The 14,726-nt window shown below is 42.7% G+C and overlaps 1 protein-coding gene across 2 annotated transcripts in view; it reads left to right on the top strand.

Annotated features, from left to right (window-relative positions):
- Positions 1 to 9,791: 9,791 nt before the first annotated feature.
- Positions 9,792 to 14,726, top strand: part of Pkia (cAMP-dependent protein kinase inhibitor alpha) — an 81,420-nt gene continuing 76,485 nt past the window's right edge. For both annotated transcript variants that reach the window (XM_052180897.1, XM_052180895.1), the window contains exon 1: positions 9,792 to 9,931. The gene's annotated coding sequence lies outside the window, so the exon portion shown is untranslated. The remainder of the gene's footprint in view (positions 9,932 to 14,726) is intronic.

Raw genomic sequence — 14,726 nt, 5'->3', positions numbered from 1 at the left:
CAATAAAAAATGTCTGGGGAAATCACCATTCCTAACCTCTAGCTTTACTACAGAGCAATAGTGATAAAAACTGCATGGTGTTGTTACATAGACAGACACATTGATCAATAGAATGGAATTGAAGACCCAGAAATATAACCACACATTTATGGAAACTTGATATTTGACAAACAACCCAAAAATATACAATGGAAAAAAAAAAGAGAGCATCTTCAATAAATGGTGGTGGTCTAACTGACTGTCTGTATGTAGAAAAGTGAAAGTAGACCCGTATTTGTCACCTTGCACAAAACTCAAGTCCAGGTGGATCAAGGACCTCAATATAAAACTGGATACACTAAATCTAATAGAAGAGAAAGTGAGAGTCTTGAACTCATTGACACAGGGGAAAATTTCCTAGAACAAACTCTAATGGCTCAGGCTCTAAGATCAAGAATTAATAAATGGGCCGGGCAGTGGTGGCGCACGCCTTTAATCCCAGCACTTGGGAGGCAGAGGCAGGTGGATTTCTGAGTTCGAGGCCAGCCTGGTCTACAGAGTGAGTTCCAGGACAGCCAGGGCTACACAGAGAAACCCTGTCTCGAAAAACCAAAAAAAAAAAAAAAAAAAAAAAAAAAGAATTGATAAATGGGACCTCATGAAACTGTAAAACTTCTGTAAGGCAAAGGACATAGTGAATAAGACATTTTGTCAACTCGTAGATTGGGAAAAAAATCTTCCCTAACCCCACATCTGATAGAGGGATAATATCCAAAATTTATAAGGAACTCAAGAAGCTAATCACCAAAAAACCAAACAACCCAATCAAAAAGTGGGGTACAGAACTAAACCAAGAATTCACAGCTGAGGAATCTTGAATTTCAGAGAAGCACCTAAAGAAATGTTCAAATCCTTAGTGATCCCAGAAATGGAAATCAAAACAACCCCGAAATTCAAAACCTTACACCAATCAGAATGGCTAAGATCAAAACCTTGGGTGACAACACATCTGAAAGAGGATGTGGAGAAAGAAGAATACTCTTTCATTGCTGGTGGGATTGCAAACTCATACAAGCACTCTAGAAATAAATCTGGAAGTTTCTCAAAAAATTGGAACTAGTTCTACCTGAAGACCCAGTAATATCAGTCTTGGGAATATACCCAGAAGATGCCCCACCATGCCACAGGAGCACATGTTCCACTATGTTCATAGTGGCCTAATATATCATAACCAGAAGCTGGAAACAACCCAGATGTCCCAGAACAGAAGAATGGATACCGGAAATGTGGTTCATTTACACAAGAGAACACTACTCAGCTATTAAGAATGAGGATATCCTGAGTTTTGCAGGTAAATGGATGAAACTAGAAAATATCATCCTGAGTGAGTAACTCAGACATGGTCTATACTCATAATAAGTGGATATTAGCCACAGAACTCAAACAGGTCAACAAACTGAAGGACCCAAGTGAGGATGCCTCAGTCACACTTGGGAGGGAGAAGAAAACAATCACGAGTGGGGAGTGAGGGACCTGGGCAGGAAAGTGGGTGGAGGATAGGGGGATAAGGGAACCTGATCTGGTATTGGGTGAGGGAAAAGGACTGAAACCCTGAAAGCCAGCAGAAAGAAGGGAAACAGGCAATCTGGGGAAATAGAAGATTGGGAGGGGGCCCTCCAGAATGAACCAGGGAGGTGAGAGACTCTCAGGACTCAAAAGGAGGGACCTTAGATGAAATGCTTGGCAGTAGGGAGAGGGAACTTATAGAGCTCACCTCCAAAAGAAAGACAGGGCATCAAATGAGGGAGAGGGGGACCTTCCCACAGTCACAATTCTGACCCATAATTGTTTCATCTAAAATAATTACAGGTATGGAAATGGAGAGGAACCTGAGGAAAAGAAGGTTCAACAACAGACTCAAAGTGGGATCTAGCTCGAGGGGAGGTCCCAAGACCCAACACTATCACCGAGTCTATGGAGCACTCACAGAAAGGTACCAAACGTGACTGCCCTCTGAAAGACCCAACAAGCAGCTAAAAAAGTCAGATGCAGATATTTGAAGCCAATCAATAGACAGAAACTGCCTACCCCTGTAGTTGGATTAGGGGAAAACTGGAAGAAGCTAAGGAGGAGGGCAAACATGTAGAAGACCAGCAGTCTCAATCTGTACCCACCAATGAGATCCCTCAAACACTGGACCACCGAACAGGCAGCACACACCAGCTGACATGAAGCTCCCAACACACACACAGTAGAGGACTGCTGGGTCTGTGTTCATTCAGAGATGATGCAGTCAAGAGACTGTAGGCCCCAGGAAGTTTAGAGTTCAGGTGGGGTGGGGGTGGGGACATTCACATGGAGACAGGGGTGTGGGGAGGAGGTATGGGATGTGGAACAGTCCAGTCGGAGAGTGAGTGGGGGGATAAAATGTGGAGTGTAAAAATTAATTAATTAATTAATCAATTAATTAATAATATAAATAAGTAGACTACAGGCAACAGTAAAGTTAGGGATAATATGCTAAGATTCCAGATGAAACATTTTGAGGTAGCTAATGTCTTTGAAGCAGCCAAAGTCACTGAAGAATTATATGTATGGGACACTCTGATCCAGCCAATTGCCACTGTCAGCTTTAACTGAAGATTAAGTTATCTTCCCAGTTATCACAGCAGATGCAGAGCTCTGTGACTGCTCTAGGTGGCAAGAAAAAGTGAGGCCTGAGGGCTCGGCCCTAATGATGTTATTCATACTTCCCTATCTAAGGCTCTAGGAGCAGCATGGATGGGAAGGAGAGACAACGAATGTAAGAGTGAGAACAGCCCTTGCAGCATCACCCCACAGCATTGGGATACTGAGGTGGCTGCCACTGTGCCCAGGGCCTTAGCTTGCTCAGCTAAACTGCTTGTTACTGGTAGATTCTGGGGAGGAGTGGCCATTGTCTTCATCTCCGTGGGCCTGCAGCGAGCAATGGACAGTTCCAAACCCATGTTTACACAAACAGCCCAAGTGAAACTCAACGAATCACAGAGCAAACAAAACATACATGTGAGAAAACGACTTGAGGTCAGCATGAGCTCTAATAGAAGGCTTGTCCTATTGTACTAGAAATCTTCCTATTGTACAGGCTGAGCTCATTTCTGGGGATTTGGACAGCCATTAAACCTAATGCTAAGCACTTCACTTAAGCAAATGCTGATTTCATGTTCAAGCACAGATTCCAACTTCAGCCTCATATTGTATTATATAAATGTTATATGGCTACCCCTCACAGAGAGAGAGAGAGAGAGAGAGAGAGAGAGAGAGAGAGAGAGAGAGAGAGAGAGAGAGAGAGAGAGAGAGAGAAGCCAAGGAAAGAATATTCTGTTGGATCATTACCATCATTACCCTTTTAACACCGTGTTTCTGTTTTATCAGCACCTGTGTGTTGATGTTGTAGTGTCTAGTACCAACCTTCATGTAAGTGATAGTGTTTTCGTAACTTGTGTCAGAGTTATTGTGCAAACATGGAATTTTTATCTCTCTTGGTTTATATTGTTGGATAAAGCTATTCTATAAGTTCATAGTATTAAAATATCTTACAATGCATTATTTACTAAGTATAACTATAATGATTTCTGTCCCTTAGCCTTACTATACTTAAATTGCCCTGCATACATTGTATATAATATTATTTTTAACCTCATTAAAAGAGTAGAATTCTTATTATAAAATTAGAAGTAGTCTGTAGAGCAAATCACAACTAAAATCTAGCCACACTATAAAATAAATCACAGCCAAAACCTAGCCACTCTGTAAACACAACAAAAACCTTACCATGCTGTGGAGCAATTCACAGCCAAAACCTAACCACACTGTAGAACAAATGTCCGATGTTTGCTGTGGGTCTCTGCATCTGTTTTAGTAAGCTGCTGTCTGGATCCTCAGAACAGTCATGCTAGGCTCCTGTCTGCAAGTATCACAGAATACCATTAATAGTGTCCAGGATTGGCGCCTGCCTATGGAGTGGAACTCAAACTGAGCACGTTATTGGTTGGTCATTCCCTCAGTCTCTGCTTCATCTTTGTCACTGTGTTTTGTATAGACAGGACAAATTTTGGATTGAAAGTTTTGTGGGGAAAAAAAAAGTTTTGTGGGTAGGCTAGTGTCCTTCCTGTCCACTGGGGTCCATGGTGGCTACAGGAGGTGACCATTTCAGGCTCCATATCCCTACTGCTATGAGTCACATCTAAATTCACCCCCATAGACTCCTGGGTGCCTGCCCCATCCCTGGTCTTTGACATCTCCTGGACCCCTATGGAGTGTGAAGAGCAGGAGATCTGGCTATCAATGGGGTGACAGATGTTGGGACCAAGTCCCTCTCAATTATAAATCTGAGAAACCAATCTCTGCTAAATTGTTAATGGCTGCTAATGAGATACTCCGTTACCCTTTTGATAAAACATTTGCATATAAATGAATCGTTCTGGATGGACTCCTTTAACCCTAAGGAGATGTTCTGAATGCTGGCAAGGATCTAGGTCTGCTTTCCCATTGTTCCTTGCTGATATCAATAGGCTATTTGATCTCTAGTTTGGGGACATCATAAAGGAAGCAAAGGCCCTTAACCACTAAATCAAGAGCTGGAGTTCAGCTTCTAAAGAATGAAGTTCACTGAAAATTAAGAGTAAAAACAAATGAAAAGAACTCTTTCACTCTACTTATCAAATGAAACTTCCTGGCGTGCTGGCATGAACAGACGGTCCCAGTGTGTCTTCTACTGAGCTTCTATAGGGCTTGGTTAACTGACCAGAATTTCCACAATGTGAATGTTACAAGTCCAGAATCAAGGAGTCCTTAGCTAACCCATTGTCTTCCTCTGAATCTGACCTAACACCTTTGTGACAATTATGCAAATCCTTTGAAATTTATAGTCACACACCTAAGAACACCATCACTACCAGTTGAGGCCCACAGCAGATGTTTCTCTACTTTGCTTTAACCAGTGGGCCCTAATTACTTTAATGTTGCTGTGATAAACACAGAGACCAAAATCAACTCCAGAGGAAAGGACTATGTCTGTTTACACTGCCAGCTTAAAGTCCATCACTGAGAACAGAGAGGGCAGGAGCTCAACCCCGAGGCAGGAACTGAAGCAAAGCCCCTGGAGGACACTGTTTACTGGCTTACTCTGACCAACCTGCTCAGTTTGCTTTCTTCTTTGTCCACGGCCACCTGTCCAAGATAACACCACCTATAGTGAGATAGGTCCTGCCCACAAAATCAGCAAATAGAAAAATGTTCACAGACAGGTAATAGAGCATTCTGATAGGAACAATCCTTCATTTGAAATGGACTCTGTCAGGTTGATAAAGCATAAATATCATACCCATCTATTTAATATTTCTATTAATGTATTTGAAAAGTGCATTGACTCATGACTTTCATTGTCTTGCTACTAGACAACCTCATTAAACTAGTGCAATGTTTAAATGGAGTGATGGGTAGCCTAAACCTGTGTTCCTAGCCTATAGTGTACTTGATCTCAAAGTAAATTTCTCTGACTCCTTTTAGATGAGGACTCTTTGATGTTGTTCCTGTTTGTTGGTTGGTTTGCATGGACCTTAGTGTGTGTCTACTTTCAAGAACACAGACATAACATTGTGTGTTGAAATAAAATATTAGTATTTATTTTTCCTTTTTAAATCTATTTCCCTGAATGTCTCACTGTGCTGTTATATGGAAGCATTAAGTCCTGCCACTGCATGCCTACTCTTGTCTTTACTGTGACAACATCTGCACACTGATTCCATTTTATTAAATGAATAAATGAATGAATTCATAAACAAATAAACAAACAAATAAATAAATAAATGTCTGGCCCCATGGAGATAGTTTGTTCTTGCCTCTCGAAGGTAACGATCAGAATATAGATCCAGAGACGCCAGATAATAAAGGGCAGGATATTATACCTGACCCCAGCTCTCACAAGCAGCTGGGAAGCAGAGATGGGAAGAACCCAGAAGCTCCCTTACAGGTTAGCAGCTGACAGAGACTAACAAGATCGCACTGCCTCAGAAAAGGTGGAGGCTGAAGACCAAACCAGAAATTTCTTTTTAGACTTCCATGTGTATAACACAAAAAAACACCTCCACTCACATTTCAATAACAGAGAAATGGAGAGAGAGGGGGAGGGAGGGGAGAGAGAGAGAGAGAGAGAGAGAGAGAGAGAGAGAGAGAGAGAGAGAGAATCTCTGATTTTTGGGTCTCTACTCACACACTCTTCCTTCCCCCATTCCATGTATGTTGTATTTTATGTCCAGCAAAGCTAACATCTCAGTTATAAATTATACAATTATAGAGAAAGCTACTAACTTTTAAGGACAGTAATCAAAGTATCTAAGAGACAATATCATGATAAAGAAATGAGCAGACAGTGAGTCTCTGTTAGTAGCATTTAGGAGAGTCAGGAATGGCGATGTGCACCTTTAATCCTAGCACTAAGAAGGCAGAGGCAGACAGATGCCTGAGAGTTCAACACCACCATTGTCTACACAAAGGGTTCCTGGAGAGTCAGGGCTGAGTATAGAGACCTTGTCTAAAATAAACAAGAAATCCCACATATAGTAATAGCTTTTAAGTGTATTGAGTTATATTAAAGTGTATTAAGTTATACACATTAAAATATGATTATTAGAGGCATGGATCAATAATTCTAAGGCCTCTATATGCTATAAGACATAGAACAGTTGAGTATATAATAGCAGATGGCAGTGTTATATCTCTCAGTGTTGGAATGGGCACTCACAGGAAAGCAACGGGTAGGCTAGAATCATGTTTATGAGAACAGAGTAATATGAGGCCTTTGTATGTCTCAATTAGTTCACAGATATTAAGCACACACAGACGGTACATACAAAAATGTTATGTATACACAGTTAATGGACACAGTTACTGCACACATACAGGCTTCACTCTTCTATATGGAAGTTTGATTCTAGGCAAAGGAATCTTTGCCTAGAATCAAACTCGGTGTCTATAGCTTAGTCTCTGTTACCATTCTCCAAAAAACGGAAATAGGTCTCCTTGAAGAAATGACCAATTGCAGCTCTGAGCCTAGAACATTTTGAAAATTCAAGGAATTGTTTCACATATACAGTGTGGTTAATAGTAAAGCATTGTTAAACACAAGTATACAGGAGAGGGACAGGACAACAGAAACAGCTGACAAATGCAGCTACCAGCTGACAGAGCTCTCACTGGAATATATTTAACAATAAAATAAGGAGACATCAGACTCCCACCAAACATATAATATCCATATCTATATCAACCAACTGAATTAAATGACATGCAGACAAAGCTAATCGGGAGGAGAATCCATGTGCTCCCATTGTTATCTATGCACACAGCTTTGAGCACAGCTCCCTATAGGGTCGGGCTTCACGCGGTGACTAGTGTCCAACAGTAGTGATATAGGCTTTACAACTCCACAACAGGAAACCTGCCTGTGTCTGTCAGCTCATCAAAGTCATATCATTGTGGCCAAAGGCAATCTTGAGATAACTGTGCTGAAGGACACTTCACCTCTTTGGTCATAGTATCCATAACGCAAGTAAACTGAGAGTTAGCTAGGACTGATCATAAGACATTTAACAGTTGAATATAATGTAGTATCTTGGACAGGAGTGTAGTAAAGAGATGAAGTCATTACGAAAACTAGAGAAGCCTGTATAAAGGCAGCCTTTATTTAATTGAAAGCCCTTATTAATTGTAAGGAAGCCACTGTATTCCTGTGTGACGTCATGGTAGAGGATCTTGGGAGTAGGACGTATGGAAATCTGTACTAATTCCTCTATACATCTACACATGTTCACCTATACAACAACACTGTGCTAAAAATGGCATCTATTAAAGACTGAAAAGTAACAATATGTTTATATAGCTATAAAAACACTGATGGAATATTTTTTCTGCTGGTGACATTAGAGTATGTTTCACTGCTGTGAAGAGACCCATGACCAAGGCAGTTCTTATAAAGGAATACATTAGTTAGGGCTGGCGTACAGCTTCAGAGGTTCAGTTTAGTATCATCCCGATGGGAAGCATGGTATGTGCGGGCAGACACTGCGCTGGAGGAGCAGAGGTTCTATATCTTGATTTGAAGGCAACAGAAGCTGACTGGATTCCACACTGGGTGGAGCTTGAGCATATGCATGACCCAAAGGCGGCCTCCACAGTAGAACACTCCACCAACAAGGTCACACCCACTCCAGCAAGGACACACTTCCCAACAGTGCCACTTTCTCTAGGCCAATCATTTGAATACATGAGACTGTGGGGGCTGTATCTATTCAAACCACTGTTGTTGTGGTTTCTTTCCACATTTCTGTTTAAAGTACACATTCAATGCTAGTGTCAACTACATATTAGTGAAACTGAAGATCGTATTTCTCACCCTTATTCTGCAACAGTGAACTAGAGGCGTGTTCCTCTTATGATGCAAGTTAAGCGTTCAGCCATCTGTGATAGGACGAAGGGCTGTTTATGAAAATGAGTGCGGAGCTGTCCCCAACTTCAACTGTATACATCCTGCACCCAAAACTCAGAGTTAGTAATTTTGTTTTGTGTTAATCCTGGTGGCTCCACTACCGCCTCATTTCTGGAATTAATAGAAAGTTTTTTTCTTCTAGTTTCTTCCTTGCCCTTAGGCAATTCACTGTGAGATGCTGGACAGATCCCCAAGGTACTACTGGCAAGCCCCAGGGCGCAGGAGCAGGACCGTGATAAGAGGAAGGAGGACCATCCACCCTGAAGAATGCCAGTGATAAGGAAACTCCCCGCTTGGAAGTTACTTGCTTGGAAAAGAAACTCTGGCCAAGCACCAAGAGAAAATCCTAATTACACCGCCAACCCCTAAACTGTTGGTTTAGCCACTAACTTGGAAGGAAGCAAAGGGGGAAGCTTGGAGGAAGAGATCACAGCCTCAGTAGCTGGGTCCAATTTAAAGAAGCAAGGACAAGAGGCTCGTGTGCATCCACGCTTAGTTTGTCCCCAGGGGAAATTCTGAGAAATTTCTGTTGGAAGTTACAGTCATCTGCAGATGTGAAATCTGCTTCTTGGTTTTTCAAATAGTAGAGCTTTCACCAAGGCAGCCTAGCCAAAACGCAAGGACTGTGGGGTACAAGGAGCAGTGGGAGAGAGCTGGGAAGCACAACTGTCTGTCCAGAAGCAAAAAGCACTAACATCCTGGAATGACCCCTCTCAGTGTCCTTGGGTTATTTCTTCCCCCCTCCCCTTCACTGAGTTGGAAGGACCCCATTCTATCACAATAGCAAGGTCCACAGCCTTCAGCTTTCATAACTGTTTTTTACTGTGTGTGTGTGTGTGTGTGTGTGTGTGTGTTAAAATCAAATAAATCGTGTTATGAGGGTTCTTAAAAAGGCAAGTTCCCCCATTTTAATGTTTTCGGAGTATTTGACTGTTTATTTCAATAGACAATCATCTCTCAAATTCGGCAAAATGAACAGTACAGATAAGGAAGATGGAGAGGGTGGGAAACCTACACAGTCAGATGGAGCTTTCCAAACAGCCGCAGTCACGGGGGAGCGCGGAGAACAAGGACTCTCTACAAAGAAAGTCTGTCTGCCCCTTCTATCTTGTTGCACAATCTGGCAATGCCGCGGGTGTAAAATCGGTCAGAGAAAATCAGCTTCCATCCCGGGGAGCAGTGTCTTTCGAGTGCAGCTGGCAGACGCGGTTCCTGGAACACAGAGAGGCGAGTCTCCCCCCCTGCTGTTCGCAGTGAATGCGCTGCTCCGGCGGGCGATGACTTCATGCAGCCCGCCTGGAGTAGCCAGCGGCGGCTGCAGCTGCAGGTGGGGCGGGGGCCTCGCGAGCCCAGCAAAGGCGGCCAGGCGGCCAGGCGGGCGGGACTGCAGCCGGGGCAGCCGGGACGCGCCTCTCCGTCAGGAAGGTAAGCCGCTGGCCCGCGCTACCTGATCCGAGCCGGGGACTAGCTTTATAGGACCCGGGAAAGAACTAACCCACTGCATTCAGTAGTGGGAAATAGAGTAGGGGAGTGAGTGAAAGGTTGGTTAGCCTAGAATTGAGATGGGAAAAGATGTGTTCAGAACAAACAAAGGGGCTGTTCAGCCCCCAGCTCTTAAAGGTGATCAGCCATTTCTGTGGCTGGTTGGTTTAAATACTGATGCCTATTAGAACTGTAAAACGAACCGTCTGAATGCCCGTTTAACCTTTGTGTCTTCTACTTCCCCCACCCCCCAATCTTTCCCCGGCTTGGGAGGCATGTGTCCTTGGAAGCAGTCGAGGCAGTAATCGGTGTTCTCCCCTCTACACGTCCTCCTTGCTTCTCTGTCATCCCGTGTGTGATAACTGGGTGTTTCTTCTTTCATCTCAATGTCATGACACCTGCTCGCTTCAATACAGCGCCTTTGGGAGTCGGGGTGTAGGGGAAACTTCCCTCCCCTCCTGAGTTCTGCCTGAGGTGGACCGCACTCGGCAACTTCTCCCTTTATTTTCCGTCTTCTCTGCCAATCAGCTCATTGACTTTCAGAGATGCTGTATCTCATCATCTCTTTCCCTTCCTCAGTTCCATGAGTGAGTTCATCAAGGACCCAGGAAGGGCATTGCCTCACAGAGGGTTACTTATTGGGTATTCCCTTAACAAACCCCTATAGATGTTCACATGGTCCCGCTTTTAGCTCAGGACCGACATGGTTTTCTCTAAGTGCTTTTCTTGCTGTCACCCTGGTTGGCTCCTGAAAGGCTTGCTTGAGTGGAATAACAGCATATATTGGGCTATTGAGGCTGTTCTCTCTGCATACATAGGTACAGGAAAACGAAATGGCAGCCTCTCTAGTTCTCTTAAAATATTCCTCATTCAGCTGGGCTGTAAGAAAATTATCTGTCAGAGTTTAGGGCAACCATTCCAAAAACCAAGTAGCATGTATGCCCCAGGATTCCTCAATAACCCGAAGCTGGGGCTTTCCCCATGGCAGACAGAAAGCCAAGGATCTGCCCAATCCCAGGATTTGGTTATTTGAGCATCCCCAGGTTTGTCTCCTCACCCTCACACACAGGGCTTTCCCCACCCGCTAGCGCTCCCCCAGTTCAAGTGCTCATTCTTAGCTGGGGACATACGTCCCTGTAAGATATGAAGCAGGTAAGATGGCTGTTGTAGGTCCTGCAACTGCGTGTCTCAACAGCAGAGCAGTGGCAGTAAACCCGATTGTGTGGACTCTGCAAGCCAGCATCCATACGTATGGAGAGCTGTCATCTCCATACTTGAAACTGGAAGGGCTGTTGACTCAACAGCCATGACATTTTATTTAGTGAAAAGGTAAAGCAATGGAAACCAGGAGGGACTTTAAACTACAAATGACATGTCTGCCTATTTCCCTTCCCAGGGTTACAGATTCTCCCATGTCAGGCTAATTTTTGTGTGTTTACTAGGTTTGCTAGTATTACTTTTCTAATTACAAATTCTCTTTGGAGAATTTCTCTCTAGGAAGATCTGAGTTTGCTCCTTTGTCTCCACCTACAGTATCAGAAGGATGGGTTGCCTACCACAAAATAGCCCACTCCAGGAACTCTCTCTGGGGTTTTCAGGAACTGGGATTATTTCTGTTTGTTTATTGTTGTTACTGTATCTTGAATATGTTTTTATTTCACATATTAAACATTTGAGATTTTCTAATGAAGGAAACAAAGAATAAGGTTGTAAAAGTCCTTATTTCCTCACCTTCCCTAATTTTAAAATACTCAACGAATCAATTATTTTTCTGAAAAATAATGGATGATATATATATATATATATATATATATATATATATATATACATATATTTCTTTTTAATAAATTGGACTTGTGAATGGATGCCAATTATATAATGATCACTTGATGCTACAAAAACAAAAACAGTTAGGAGAGACATGCCTGAGAGCATCCCAATGGCTAAAAATCCAAAGGCTGTGTATTTGCTTTCTGAGGAAACTTAAGTATCTGGCAAGAAATTGCTTCAGGGGCAAAAAGATGTTGCTCAGTGAGCTGGCAGGATGCCTGCCAGTGTTTCCACATGTGAAACTAATACACCATGTGAAAGCACCTGGCAGGGAAGAAAACAACCCAAGGGGCACAGTTCAGGCCCGACCGAGGAGGACATGGCAGTAAAATTCCTGATATGCACCTTGTTGTACTTAAACTATTTTGAGAAATATTTGTAAGTTCAGAGCTCTAAGCAGAATTGTATATGTGTGTGTGTGTATGTATTTTTGTGAGTATGTTCACACATACACATGAATACATGTATGCACACACATACACATGTATACACACATACACATGAATACATGTATACACACACATACACATGTATACACACACATACACAAAGACACATACATGTACACAGATATACACTCACACGCATACACACATGCATTCACTCACATATATACATATGCATGTGCACACATATACAAATATATATATACACATATACACAAACACATATACATGTACACATATATACCCTTACACACATACACACATGCATGTACTCACATATACACATTTGCATGTGTGCACACACACACATATATATATACACATGTACGCACATACACACATGCACACATACACATACATATACACAGGAATGCACACATACACACAGGAACGCACACATGGACACATATACACAAGGATCATATACACATACACACATGTATACATATACACAGTAGTACACATGTGCACACAGAAACACACATATCCACATGCACACATACATACACACAGAAACACATATGCACATGAACACACATATACACATGTACACATATACACAGATATATACACATGCACACACATACACATGAGCCCACACTCACAGACACACATAATCTCACACATACTCACATAGATGGTGTTCTCACTGAGTTTGAGTTATTACTGTTTTTCCTTTACTCCACATGTTGAGAGAGAGAGAGAGACGGGGAGAGAGAAAGAGAGAGAGAGATGAAGAGGGAGAGGGAGAAAAAGAGAGACAGAGACAGAGAGAGAGAGAGACAGAGACAGAGAGAACTAGCTGGTGATCAGAATAAAGAAGGAATAATGGGAAGGTTCACAGGGTCAAGTACTAAGTCAGCTGTGAGTGTTCGCGTGTCTCACAAGAGTGAATTGAGGCCAGTCAGTTTCTTTTCCAACTACACAAACATTGTGTATTGTGCAGGCAGCATTATAAGAAGCTTAGAAGGCACCAATTTAAAGGTCAGGGGTGACTCCTCGTGGCAAAGGAATATGAGTGATGTTACACTGCTGCTAGCAGCTGCTACGGAGATAGCCTTACACAGAAATGATGAAGAACAGAAAAGACAGAGGAGGAAATTTATTCTCTTTTTATCTAGTGCCCCCACTGAGAATGAGCAGGGAAAATGGGATCATATTGGAGTTCTGAGATACTCTGAGCAAGAGTATGAGTCTTTTTTTTTTCTTAATTTTATTTAATCTTTTTTTTTACACTCCAGATTTTATCTCCCTCTTGGTCCACCCTCTGACTGTTCCACATCCCATACTTCCTCTCTGCCTCCACCACTCCTGTCTCCACAAGGGTGTCCCCACCCTCCCACCCCCAGCCCCACCAGACCTTCCCACTCCCTGGGGCCTCCAGTCTCTTGAGGGTTAGGCACATCTTCTCTGACTGAACCCAGACTCGGCAGTCCTCTGCTGTATATATGTTGGGGCCTCATATCAACTTGTGTGTGCTGTCTGGTTAGTGGTCCAGTTTCTGAGAAATCTCAGGGGTCCAGATTAATTGAGACTGCTGGTCCTCCTACAGGGTCGCCCTTCTCAGCTGCTTTCAGCTTTTCCTGACTTATACAAACACCAAAAGCTATTCTGAACATTACCAGTGGTGCCTTAATTGGTAGAATCCTCCAATACTTCCCTCCTTTCTGAGGTTGTGGTAAACAATCCCTACCATGCAGATAGCTCATCCAGCTTCTATCTAACCCACTGAAACTCACCCATGCCAGCCCAACATAACGTCACTTCCAGTGCATGCTTCCTAATATCAGGGATTTCAGGCCTCTATATCTTTACCAGTTTAGCCATCCTGGATGCCTTGATATATGTCCATAGCTGCCACTGCCTCTTGTGTGAAGCCTTCTCTGATGAGATAAGCTTTCTTCTCCTTTGTCTAAATCCCTATAGTTCTTTCTGTCTTGAACCATTCAGTGTGTGAATGTGCACTGCCTCGTTATCAAGAGCAGAAAGAAAGAAAGAAAGAAAGAAAGAAAGAAAGAAAGAAAGAAAGAAAGAAAGAAAGAAAGAAAGAAAGAAAGGAAGGAAGGAAGGAAGGAAGGAAGGAAGGAAGGAAGGAAGGAAGGAAGGAAGGAAGGAAGGAAGGAAGGAAGGAAGGAAGGATAAAGACAGGGGCTGAAATCAGCGCATTACCTCAACCAACTGTGAAATGCCTTCTATGTGCATCTGTGGCAAATGTTCATGGAATTTCATGACACAAGGACACAGAAATGTGTAGTTGAGCATGGCAAGAGCTGACAGCTGTAGACCATTTTGAAACACATTCGCTTATCATCAAAAAACTATATGTCTCCTTCACGTCTAATCTATTCTTAATATTGCTATGTGCAGGAATTTGTCTTTGTCAGTGAAAGCAACAATAATAAATTATATTCATCAGCCATCTAAAGACCTACTACCATCTTGAATAGAAATGCATCGAAATT

Source organism: Apodemus sylvaticus, chromosome 4 (genome assembly GCF_947179515.1).
Source record: "Apodemus sylvaticus chromosome 4, mApoSyl1.1, whole genome shotgun sequence".
Taxonomy (NCBI): Eukaryota; Metazoa; Chordata; class Mammalia; order Rodentia; family Muridae; genus Apodemus; species Apodemus sylvaticus.
The sequence above is the reverse complement of the archived record's forward strand: the minus strand, read 5'-3'. Positions and strand labels throughout refer to the sequence as shown.